Consider the following 12,270-nt stretch of genomic DNA (forward strand, 5'->3'; position numbering starts at 1 on the left):
GCCAGGGACCTCAGATCTTGTTTCTGATTTAAATCAGGCCACTTTTGCCAAATATTTGCTCCATGGCCATGCAATAGAGGCCATTCTAGAAACAAGTCCTCCAGCTGTGCAATTGTTTCTCTGTTTAGGGATGGGTGATGCCAAGTCTTAGTAGATATTGGTGTCAGTTGAAGGCCTATATGTTTACTCAGGCTTTGTATTAAATTAATGCTGCTATTTAGTGTGTTGCTCTTGTTGGTCTATGCTTTTTTGGTAATTTTACATGGTTTTATTAGTTTGTATAGCTGCATCCAATTTCAAGATTCCTTGTATAATTTATAAATAAATACTCAGCTCCCAGTGAGACTCAGTGTTAAATTCTCAAATGGGTGGTATCAGTCTAGAAGACCATTCTACAGAAACATTTGCTGCCAATGTGGAATCAAATCCAAAAGATGAATGAGTCAAAAAACAACCTTGCTGGCTCCAGCTGTTTCCAAATTATGAAACAGTTCTACCAGCCAGGCAAGGAGAACCAAAAAGATTTTCTGAGATGATTCTTAAAGCTGCAAGTGGCAAGAATTGTTAAATGAATAAGTTGCTTGAATTAGAATAGTGAGATGGCTGTGTTAAACACTCATGATTGAAGATGGTACATCAAGTCATCCTGGGGTGTACTTACTATAACATGACTCCTAGAAGGCTACAGTGCTGACATCCGCTCAATTAGTGGGATACTAATAGGAATAGATTTCTTTTGGTTGCGGTCTATATTTTTGTTTTTCTGCAGGAGGTTCCCCTCAGATATGCAGGAAGTATGTTTGCTTGTTGTAAAAAGGAAGAAGGACTAATGAAACTAGTTCAAGCAGGATTCACTATCTGGAAACCCCAGACAGCAATCCAGCCGATGTTTCAGTCCTCCATTTGAATCCCCTAAAATCAAATCCATACACATACATGTCATGTCTCTGCAAAGAAGGCCACCTAACCAAGTTATCTTTTAAAATAGGGCTGTGCAAATGCTTTAAGTGGTGCTTCAGAATGCACAGAAATGTGTAAAAGCACATTGTTAAATTAGCCACATTTTTTCCAGACTTGTGAAGCTGCCTTAGATGCTGCTCCTTACTGTCTCTGCATGCACATTCTCTTCACTTTGCTGGGAAGGACATAGAGCAAAGTAGCTGTGTACATACACGTGCATGCAGAAATAGCTGGGTGCACCAGTTAAAAAAAATGGTTTGTACAGGCCCCTGCATGTTCTGCAACAGTTCTCTCAAAGGATTTGCACAGCCCCAAGTTATAGTGCTGACATGGACTTAGGGACTAATATTGTTTCAGAACAAGGAATTAGCTGAATGAAGATTGCATTGTGCTAAGAAAAAGTCAAGGAAGCAATCAGGTATAAAACTTAGCTTGTAGCAGTGCTAGCAAAAACTTATCCATGTTGTTATTTTTTAAAGCTTTCTAAGACCATACAAATTTAGATACTTGGGAAAACACAACATCCCTTTTCTCTACTCTCACTAAAGAGAGCTGGGTTTAAAAAACAAGACAAAATAAAATCCCAGCCTAATACAATAGTATATAAAAATGTGGAATATCTTTATTTTGGCCAATTTAAATTACTCTAATTTGAAAATTGTGATTTCAGTCTCTGGATCTGTTGTACTTATGTTACAAAGCATTCCATTTAAAAATAGTTTAGGAGTGTTTTCCTTGAGTTACCAAGTGTCAAAAAAAACATTCTAGATAGTATATTGTTTGGGATTTGGAGAACCAACGCAAACTTCTTGGGCAGTTAGGTTAGGGTGGAATTTCTTCACAGCAGAGAAGAAACTTGCCAGTAGGGCAGGATGTCCATCTAGCTTTGAGGCCCCCAATGTGCCTAGAGAAAATCCAGTGGGCATATATTTACAGCCAGCAGTAAGCACCCAAATACTGTAGGATGCCCTAGGGTTGAGGCAGAACTAACCGTTGAATCCAATGTCTTCCTGTTTTCCCATGAGGCTCCAGGATTGGGTCTTGTGCCTGTATCTCCCTCTGATTAGTGTAGGCATGTTTTTTCCCCTGGTGATAGGAACAGGAAGGAATTTAAAGAAAAATCTGTGTAGGGAAAAGTAAAACTGCTCCTCATTGTCAATTCTGGCTAACATTAGAGTTGACAATGATGTAGTTGATATATCTTTGAACAAAGTGGATTATTTGCCATTTCTCTTCAGCCCACCCTCCACAAAAGCTGGTTGTTAATTTGGGGGTTCTCTGTGTACTTCCCATGTCTTGAGAAAAGACTGGCCTGTTTTCTATTATCCTAGATCGCAAGATACAAAATAAGGGATTTAAGGTGCAAGAAGGCATATTCCAATTAAATGTTAGCAGAAACTTCCTAATACTAACAGTAGATTAACAGTGCCAACAATTATCTAGGGTTGGTTTTCCTTTGCTGGTTGAGTTGAAGCAGTGACTGGATAGACATTTCTTAAGGAAGTTTAATTTGGATTCCTGCACCAAGCTGGGGAGCTAGATTTAATGGCCCCTTTCAACTCTGATTCTATAATGTACTCCCTGGTTATGTGTACACTTTCAGCACTGTACCAAAAGGGATTAGGCATGGAGATGGATACTTGCATTATTTGGGAGTAAAAAAACACACACCAAAGAAACTGGATGAGGAACTGAAGATCTATTATTAGAATTCAGATCTCTAGACACACTTTTCAAAACTATCTGACATGAAGAGACAACAGGATCAGATCATGGCAAGTGACAAACTTTTTCTCACATGCCATTTTCTAAGTGTAAATCTGGCCCACATCTGTTATTTGCCCCACTAGGTAAAATATATAGGTCCTCAAAATAGCAGTATGGAAGGGAGGGGGTACTTTTAATAACCCAGTTTTTTCATAAAAGATGCAACAATTCCACACCAACTACTTCCCACAAAGATCTGAAACGTCCTCCCCAAATAGGGAGTACAGGAAAACTGCCTGTGTTTGCACAACATGCTAGACTGAAATGGGGCTGGCTAGCTTGTACAAGTTATTGTGTAAACCCAACCACTACAACTGTTTGTTTACGGTTCAGTCTAATGCAAATTCAGAAAACTGGGATAACTGAGTAAACCATGGCTTAGATGAGAACACAGCCACAATCTTCCTCCTCTCCCTAATTCACTCAGAAAATTCTCACAGTGGTGGATATTCTACTACCAGTCTGATGATATATTGAAAGGGCGGATATACTATACTTTAATTATACTTTCACCATATTGAGTGTGGGAAAGAAGGTAGAACATGTGAAGAGTTCTCTAATCTATGCTAACTATCTTGAGAATTGAACCAAAGAAAACTAGAAGACATTTCAATAGCAACTTATGCCTTCATCATAAGCCAAACTAGCTACAGGCATTAAGAGATCTCTCAATGATGACTCCTTCATGTAGATGATCTGTCAGAGGGAATAAGAAGTTTATGTAAAAATATCATTTACTGTTAGTAAACACACAGTTCTTTAGAAACACCCTGTTTCACTCATCTCCAGAAAAGGTGTGGAACAGGAAGAGTGATTCATCTAGGACACTATATTAGGAGCTGGTTTCGGCTTCAATCCCACTATTCCTCCCCCAGAATTCATCCCTCTTCAATCCCCTATTCTGTCATGTAGCTGTCATCAACTACTATCAACCCATAGCCAAGGATCTGCTGGCTTTTGGAGGTACAAAATTGCCCCAGTGACACCATTATACCTGAAATACTGCAGCATTTTCCCTGAAGAAAACAGAGAGCACATCTTACATTTATTTTCCTCCCATGTTCACCTCCTTCCTCAGAACAAGCTGAATGAAGAAAAATCAATGGCACTGCCATCCTGTGGAAATCTATGAAATAAGTACTTAACTTTGTTCTCCAGTTGTAATACTTTCACAACAAGGCCTTTGCTGTCTTCCCTCTTGGCTAATCTGCATTGTCCGCCAACCTATTGCTCTATGGAAAGGATTCCAACATGCCACAATGTCCTTTCTAATTCTTCATTTTAAAAAAATCAGGCTCCAAGCAGGTGTTAGTAACTTAAGATAATTCAGTACAACTTCTTGGCAAGATTCCTAAAGGAAGGGTTGTAGCAGGGTTTCTTTGGGGGCAGCCAAAGAGAAATGAAATAAAAGAACTATGGAGTTTCAGTTGCAGACACTGCACAGTTAATTCACTGTCCCTGAATACAAGCCTCACAAGATATAAGCTGTATTCGTACAACTCATAGAGCTACACACTAGCTAATTGCTTTTTAGTCTATTGTGTTATATCAACCTGTAATGATTAATCCAGTGCACCATGTGAACCCAGAAACTGAATAGACCATGGGTAAGCATGCTGTAGGACTACTGCTACAGAACTAGATTTCAGCAATGCTTTGAGTCATACCATGGCACAGTGACTGAACTCATGCAATACAGTAACCCATGGTTTGCTGAAATAACTACTGTAGTTGCCTGAGTCAGCACATGTTAACCCATAAACTAATTACATTTTTTTGCATATCACACTGAGCTTCAACTAGTCAACCACATTTCAACCCTACATATTGTACAAACCTAGCCAGAGCTAGGAACCTGACAGCTAGGTCATGATAAAAGTGATACTCTTCAAAACTCTTCTGCACAGTTATAAGGTAGAGGAGTTCTTTATTCTGTTGTCTCTGGCCATGCAATTCTATGCAAAGAGGACAAAACAATTATGATTATGTAAAATAATCTACTGTTCATGGTGGTTCATCTAGGGATTGTAGCAGGCAAGGAGAGAGGAGAGAAGAAGGAGATCTGAGTTGGCAGAATCTTCCAGAGACTTGAACCATGTGCTTCAGGCAGCATTATCATCTTCTTCTCCCTTCTCCCCAAAATATGGTACCTTCAACGTTTGAATGATGTAAGCAAAAAGTTAAAACATTCAGGTTTTCTTAGGATGGAATAGAAATACAGCAATAAGAAAAAGTTGACTCTCTGTTAGGAAAAGAGTTGCAAATTCAGTCTTCAAAGCCAGAGTGTGAGAAAGAAATTCTCCTATGTGATAAAATCGCAACCAGTTGTGACCAAAGTAAAATTTATTTTCCTTCAGTGTTCACAGAACAACTGCACATCCAATAGCAACACACCATACCTGATCAGGACTGTAACACAAAACCTTGGGCCAGAAGCCCCACTTCCCATCCTGAGCTGAGAAAACAGCAGCTTAGATATCAGCCATTTGTGATCAGCAGTAAGGGCTACATGGTTAGCTGGCTCACCTCTCTCTTCTACAGGAACTGAGAACAAACATGACTCTCCCTTCTTAAAAGTAGATCACTAGCTTAGAGGCAAGAATAGCCAGCCCAACCTTTGTCCGGCTAAACCTAAAGCAGAATGGACACTTGCCTGCAACTACTACAGAGAGCGGAAAAGAGACCTAGGCTCATTGGTGGCATTCTAACATTTCCTCAATTGCAGGACAAAGCCAAGGGCTTTTGTTAGAAAGTACTGTGCCTCATGAGTAACCATGGCACCAATTGTGAGATAGCCCACAGAGTTTCACAGCAGCAGTTGGCTTTATAACAGAGCTGGCAAAAGAAATGAACTGCATGGTGGGTATTGTATCTGTAGTATAAGGCTTTATGAAAAATGTGCTTCCATCACAAAGCAAGCAGAAAAATAGCACAATCAGGCAAAAATGAGTAGGATACAAAAAAGGCTAATTTAGGAAGCAATCCAAAAGTGTTGCAGAGGAGCAAAGACCTGATAAATCAGTCCATGGTTATGTTTACACAGCAGACTGTATCACAGACTAGCCAACTACATTTTAGCTTAGACTGTTCTAGGAACCCACCCATATCATCGGCTGAAGGGTCAAGCTCCATGCAAACACAGACTGAATTCACACACCGCACCAAATCATAGTATAAACATATTTTACTGAATAAACCACAATGGCTGTGTGTGCACAACATGTAAGGAACAAATCACTACTGACAAACAACCATCTCTGGGTCCACAACACATGAAGATAAAATCAAACAACAACATTATAGCTAAGCATAATGTGTGAACCAAATTACTACAAAGCAAGTCTCCCCCACTGCTGTTCAAATAAATACCCACAGAAAACCTTATTTCTGACCAGCAGCCAGATGTAACCAAGTGCAACTGCGTTTTCCCTGGGCATTCTGCAGTGAGTGTCCAGGAAGAAGAAGACTGTGCCAGGCAGAGGGTTGCTTCCCTGCACTATGATGTGAACAAGACTATCCAGCAACCCTGGTAGCCAACACCCTTTCCCTCTTATCTGGAGGCCAGGGCAAATACAGGCTACGAATCTGGCAAAGAGCCCAGAGATTCACAGCTGACACAAAGCAGCAGAGGGGAAGCACTGGGGAAACAATTTCTTGCAATCTGCATAAATACAGACTGGTAGGGCTGGGTTTCCTGGGGAGCACACAGCACAACAGATTTGGGATAGACAACCTGGTGCCCTCTAAATGCTTTGGATCCCCACAACTCCTGACCACTAGACCTTCTGATTAAAGCCTATGGAATTTGTAGACCAAAATAGCTGGAAGGCATCGGGTTGCTAAGCCGTACAAGAAGGCTTCTGGTACAACGGAAGCATTTTACACATCTTGCAGCCTGCACAGCTTTGAGTGCCAGTCATACATGCTCTTGACTGTCATTTTTTCTAAGCACTAGAATACAGCTACAACATTCTCCCGCAAAACTGAAAAGGGCCTTTCTTAAAAACATCTACTTTACAAATCATGTATTTTCAAATAAACGTGTACCCTATTTATTTGCTATAAATAACTAAACAAATCAGTTTGTAACTGAATATCATCTTGATTTTACCCAAGAATACAATCTGAAAGTTTGTCATGTGATCTGTAAGTGTTCTGCACAATGCAGTTATATTTATATCCCAAAATAAAAGCTAGGTTTTTTGGTTACTTCTTTCTACGCATACAAGGGCGCAAAGCAAGCATAAGCTTTCTTTAATGTAAGGACCACCAGATGTGTTACACTTACAGCAATTTCAGCTGTTTGGTTAGGAAGGATGAATCGCCAGTCAACCATCTAGGTCAGTGTTTCTCAACCTCAGCAACTTTAAGAAGTGTGGACTTCAACTCCCAGAATTCCCCAGCCAGCAGCTTAAAGTTGCTGAGGTTGAGAAACACTGACCTAGGTTCTGGAAGGACGATATACACGGACAAGCTATAATGGTCCAGAATTTCTGGAGACAAGGATTAGCAGTTCCTGGGCTCACCCATGAATGCACATCAATGGTATATTCACATTAAATTGTATATTATTTAATTATTTTATTTTACTTCTACTCTGCCACAATCAAACAACTCTTAGCACTTTACAAGCTATCTAGCAAAAATTTTAAAAATACAGTGTGGTTAAAACCAATCAAGCCAAACATAAAAACAGTAATGATAACCACATAAAACCCCACAGAAAAATATAAGGACACCAAAATGACAAAGAACAAAGAATAAAACAAGAAACAGAAAGCAAGAAGGCATCAGATATAAACTCAAGGAAAGGCCACCCAAACTAATTCAATTTTTAAGAGTTTCCAGAAAACTGACAAGGAGAAGCCAGCCTGATCTCCATCACCAGAAGGCTGTTCCAAAGAACTGGTGCTGCCACAGAAAGGGAGCGCCATCCAGCCTCAGCCAGCCCCCACAAACCACTCAGAAATGTGGATTACAAGAAGTTTCTCCCTACGTATTCTACCACTATCCTGTTACCCGGTTAAGATTCTGTCATCAATTGCCCTATGTGGTGTATCACTTTACAGGAAGACCAACAAAGCAGAAAGACCAATGTTAGCCCTTTGAGGTTGTCCAAACAAAAAGCACAACTATGAATACTAACTCTATCTTTATCATAAGGTCACATTAACAGAATCTTGCAAGACGGAAAGTATTCCCCCCTTCCTCTCCTTTTACTCTCTGGAAACTAGGGAGGATCCCTTCTGTGCTTCCCATGCCTCCTCTCCTTCTGTGGGCTAAGACATCTTTTACATGCCGGTTGTCCAGTCTGCAGCTCTTCCTCCTGTCTCCCAAGGCCATTCCCACATACCTTTACAACCAATGCAGCCCTAATGAAAAAGTTTCCAATATTCTCCATGTAAATCTGACAGATGGGGAATACAGGATACAGTGCAGGAAACAGGATAGAAAGGGCCACATTTCTTAGAAGGATTTGCCAAGGTGGAAAAAAAAAATAAAGAGAAAATGCAAGTTCTTTCATCACAGTATCACAGATATTAAAGAAGTGAAGCATGGTTCATGGGAGCAACTGGCAAACCTGATATACAACACTGAAAACTTACATAAAGAAAGTCACAGGATATGGTAAATCTTTTCACACACCTATCAAATAGATAACTTACCTTAAATATTCTTTTAAGATATCAAATAAACATTTGCACAATTTATCTACAATTAATTATTTAATTATAATCTCTGATCACTAGTAGGTCATTGAATGTTATTACAGAAACTAATAAGCAACAACTTGTAAGTCATCATTGTCTGGGTTCACACAACAAATTACATCTAAATCAGCAAACAAGATTATGTGAGAACAGTCCATATACATCTATCACATTAGAGGGATTAATCTTAAAAAACTATTATGTGGCAAAGTATCTCTGAAATGCCAAATCCTGAGGAAATTCAGAATTCAGTGTAGTTCACTAAATGGGACTCACATTTTGTTAATGATGGAAGAAAGACCTTCCTTAGAAAAGAAACTCTTGCTTGGGATCCCATTCTTAAAAGTCCTCTAGTCCAAGAGCGGTAACCTCTTCTTTCTCTGTTCTTAAGGAGCTTAAAAAGGAGAAACTACAGCTACTCAACTAGAAAATGCAGTTAATTGGAAAAGTGAAACCAAGAGGCTGTTCAGGCATGTTTTATAGAAAAAGCAGTTTTGCGATTCATCTCCTCAGATGATAAAAAAAACTACAACCCAGTGAGAGTGGCAAACCAGCTATACAGGTATCACCCACCACACAAACACATATTGCTAAAGATGTCTGGTTATGAAGAATGTTTCAAAGGCTATTTCAGAAGCATGCAGAGACACAAAGATTTTGTACATACTGTCAAGTCATCAGCTTAGTATGGCAAGATGTATAAGTTGCAGGCATCCACAGAGAACGGCGTCACTTTCCACTGACTCTCTCAAAAAGGGATAGATTCTCACTACTTTTAATGATTCCCAAAAAGAATTATAGTTAACTCTAAAGTTTGGCTAATTTTGCTTCTTGTGCAAAACAATGGACACAACAGTTGGAAGTTAACATCTGTATTTTGGCTTATTAAACAGAGTTCCTTATTCTTACAACATAATTAGAGATTATACTCAGAACTCTGTTTAAAACAAGAATTTTTAAGGAAAAAGTGCAACAATCCAAACGATTTCAATGCCAACAAAACTGAAGAAATTTCATTTCCCTAATCCAAATTTTATTATTATTTCTTTAATGACCAGGTGTTGTAGAAAAAACATTCTATTTTTTTTGTTAAAAAATAAAAAAACAAACATTTTTTCCTGCAAACAGCTGCCAGGGCCAAGAAATCCTTAGTGCCTCTTCTGTGATTTGAGGCTTCCCCTTTTAACAGGACAATACAGAGAGCAATAGTTCCTTGTATTTATCTTTCCTTCAAATTCATTGGTACAGGGTGAACGGAAAGTAGATTGGGATCTTCTGGTAAATTTCTGAGCAATTTGCAGCAGATGAGCAAGGATTTCTGGCTCTTGTTTACTTAACAAAGAAAATAACAAAGCCATCACTTATCCCCATAAATTTTACTACCAGTAATCAAATTTTATTTTATATGAAGAGACTGAGAATTCTGTTCAGTGCTGATAATTAAGACAAAATGTACGCTCATATATAGTTGATACAGGTTCTAGTTGATGAATCTTGGTGTTATATGAAATACTATATAAAAATTATATCCCATAAGCCTTAAGTCTGCTAACACTTGCATTAGGATATAAACCCAAAACTTAGGTTTTTAGCTCTCTTGTCAGCAAATTCAAGACTTGAACAACTCAATAAAATTACAGTCCCTTTTGATCCCAAAGAGGCTGTTATGGCATTATTCAAAACTCCTTAGCCAACATTTTCCCTTTGTTTTTTTACTAGGAAAAGCAGCATTGTCCTTCTCTCCTAAATATAATAAAAGGTCACTGAACACCATTACACCATTTCCTGGTATTGCTGTGAAACTGCTTCAAAACATTGCAGGGGGAAAATTCAACTAAGCAGACACTTTGACTCTTCTCCAACACAAACCTTTGGAGTTTGCAAACACAGATGTTATGAGCATACAGCCTTGTCCTTACCTTCTTCCAGAAAGTTGCCACTCACCTTCTTTTAATCCAGAGTGGCATATATTTCCCAGAAGTTACCAACATTTTTATTTCAGGGAACATTTTGGTGACCTGAACACTTCCATTCTGAGTTTGGCTTTGTGCATTAGATTTCCTACTTACCATTTAAATCCAAATATGCATTTAAAATCCTAACACCCTGAGATTCAAATATCAATACAGACCCAGTAATGGATTTTTAAAAAATTATTTTGGTAAACTCAGAAACAGGTTTGAGCAACAGATTAATTTGATGACAACAAGAAGTTGTGGTCAGTGAATCTTCTTTCATTTACAGCATGCATGCAAGCAGCTGCCTTCCTAGTTTGGGACTGTATCAGACGTAAGAAGGCACACATGGTGAATTCAAGTACTTCTATTTAAGCCCCTGAAGTGCTTACAGACACCCCCCCCAACTGTTCTTCACATAAACACAGATCGTTTAGGATCAGCATGCTTCTCATAAAATATATGAAGTTCAAGACTCAAAACAAATAAGCACAGAACTCCAAAATTACTCCTGACTGTGATGGACAGTCAGAGCAATCATTCAACATCATTTTCTTATTGGACACCAGAACAGGTAATACTTGAAGCCAGAACAAATGCCATCGTCACTACAACAGGATAAAAGGAATTCCACTGAATCAGATCAAGCCTACCAGACCAAAAACCACTCATTCTAGTAGCAACTAGAAGCCAGTTGGAAATCAACAAGCAAAACCTGAGAACAGTTGCTCAGTGCTTTCCTCCAGAAATTGGCATGGACACTTCATGGAAGATAAATGTAGTTACCACAACTATTGACGAATAATAGCTTACTTCTGGGTGAATCGTCGTAACCTGTTCAAATGCCATTTAAGTCAGGGGCCATCACCCCATATTGTGGATGGAACTCATTCATTTAACTATGAGTTCTGTGAAGAACTACTTTTTCAGGTGGAATAATTAGCAACAGTCTTATTATAAAGCATCAGCCACACACCCAATTACGCAAATTATTATTTAAGAAGAACTACAGGAAAAACGAACTCAGAAAGCAGGATCTGTCTCAGCCTTCAAGACTATCCCAACCACCCACCAGCTATTAGATGGGCACGAGCTTGTCATCTCATTCTCTTTTCGAAGCAGCGACGCGTTTTGGGAACGTCCTGAAGAAGGATCTGCCATTCCTTGGCCTTCCTCAGGACTGAGGACTGAAGAAGTTTCTCTAAGGTGCCTCGTTTCTCCTAGTGAAACATCCCCATGGGAAGGGAGGGGACCAAATAAAGTCTCTCTGCAAACAAGTAAGGGTGGCTGAGGCTTGGGCGTCGCAGGACCAAGCGCAGCATCAGTGCCCAAACCAGAGCCTGGATTTCAAGCCTGCTCTCCACGAGAAACGTCGGTCAAATGCCCCACCAGTCTCCTGGAGAAAAGCCGAGAAATCCCTCCCTCCGAGTTAGGCAAACAACCCCTCTCGCTTAGACAGGAGGCTCAATGGCAGGATAATCCCCACGTTCCGCCACTCACCGGCTTCCATCGCTCCCGCGCTGCCACTGAACTATTCCCCGTCCGGCTCTTGCCGTCGCCGCCACCGCCGCTCGCCCGCAACTTTGCAAGAGCAGAGCAAACCGCTCTCCGAAGTTGACACATTTGGGCAGGGCCCTATTGGCCAGTGCCTCCGTCACTCCGAAGCCAAGCCCTGCCCTTCTTCGCCTAATATAGAACTCCGCCCCCTCGTCTCTGCCCCACTCCCTCCCAAGTACACGTGGGCGCAGGTCTGGTTCGTTGTGGCTGGTTTGCCGGGCGCTCCTAGCCATGTGCTACACCCATCCATTTGCCCGCGGGCGGCCGGGAAGGAAAAACGTCTGGCAGCAGATGGCTCAAATATGCTGTCAGAGCTCCCT

General features: G+C 40.2%; 1 protein-coding gene across 5 annotated transcripts in view; it reads right to left on the bottom strand.

Moving 5' to 3' along the window:
* The window catches only part of DENND2C (DENN domain containing 2C), a 54,888-nt gene extending 42,881 nt beyond the window's left edge, over positions 1 to 12,007 (bottom strand). Inside the window, exon 1 of one of the 5 annotated variants that reach the window (XM_007429869.3) lies at positions 11,894 to 12,007. The gene's annotated coding sequence lies outside the window, so the exon portion shown is untranslated. Of the gene's footprint in view, positions 1 to 1,951; positions 2,032 to 6,100; positions 6,222 to 11,893 lie in introns of those variants that run through there. The other 4 variants (XM_088153386.1, XM_088153388.1, XM_088153387.1 and 1 more) reach the window with 4 other exon arrangements.
* Positions 12,008 to 12,270: the final 263 nt, after the last annotated feature.

The sequence above is a fragment of the Python bivittatus genome, unplaced genomic scaffold (genome assembly GCF_059951505.1).
Source record: "Python bivittatus isolate LINGU-HERP-01145 unplaced genomic scaffold, Pbiv_v1 ctg000700_np1212, whole genome shotgun sequence".
NCBI lineage: Eukaryota > Metazoa > Chordata > Lepidosauria > Squamata > Pythonidae > Python > Python bivittatus.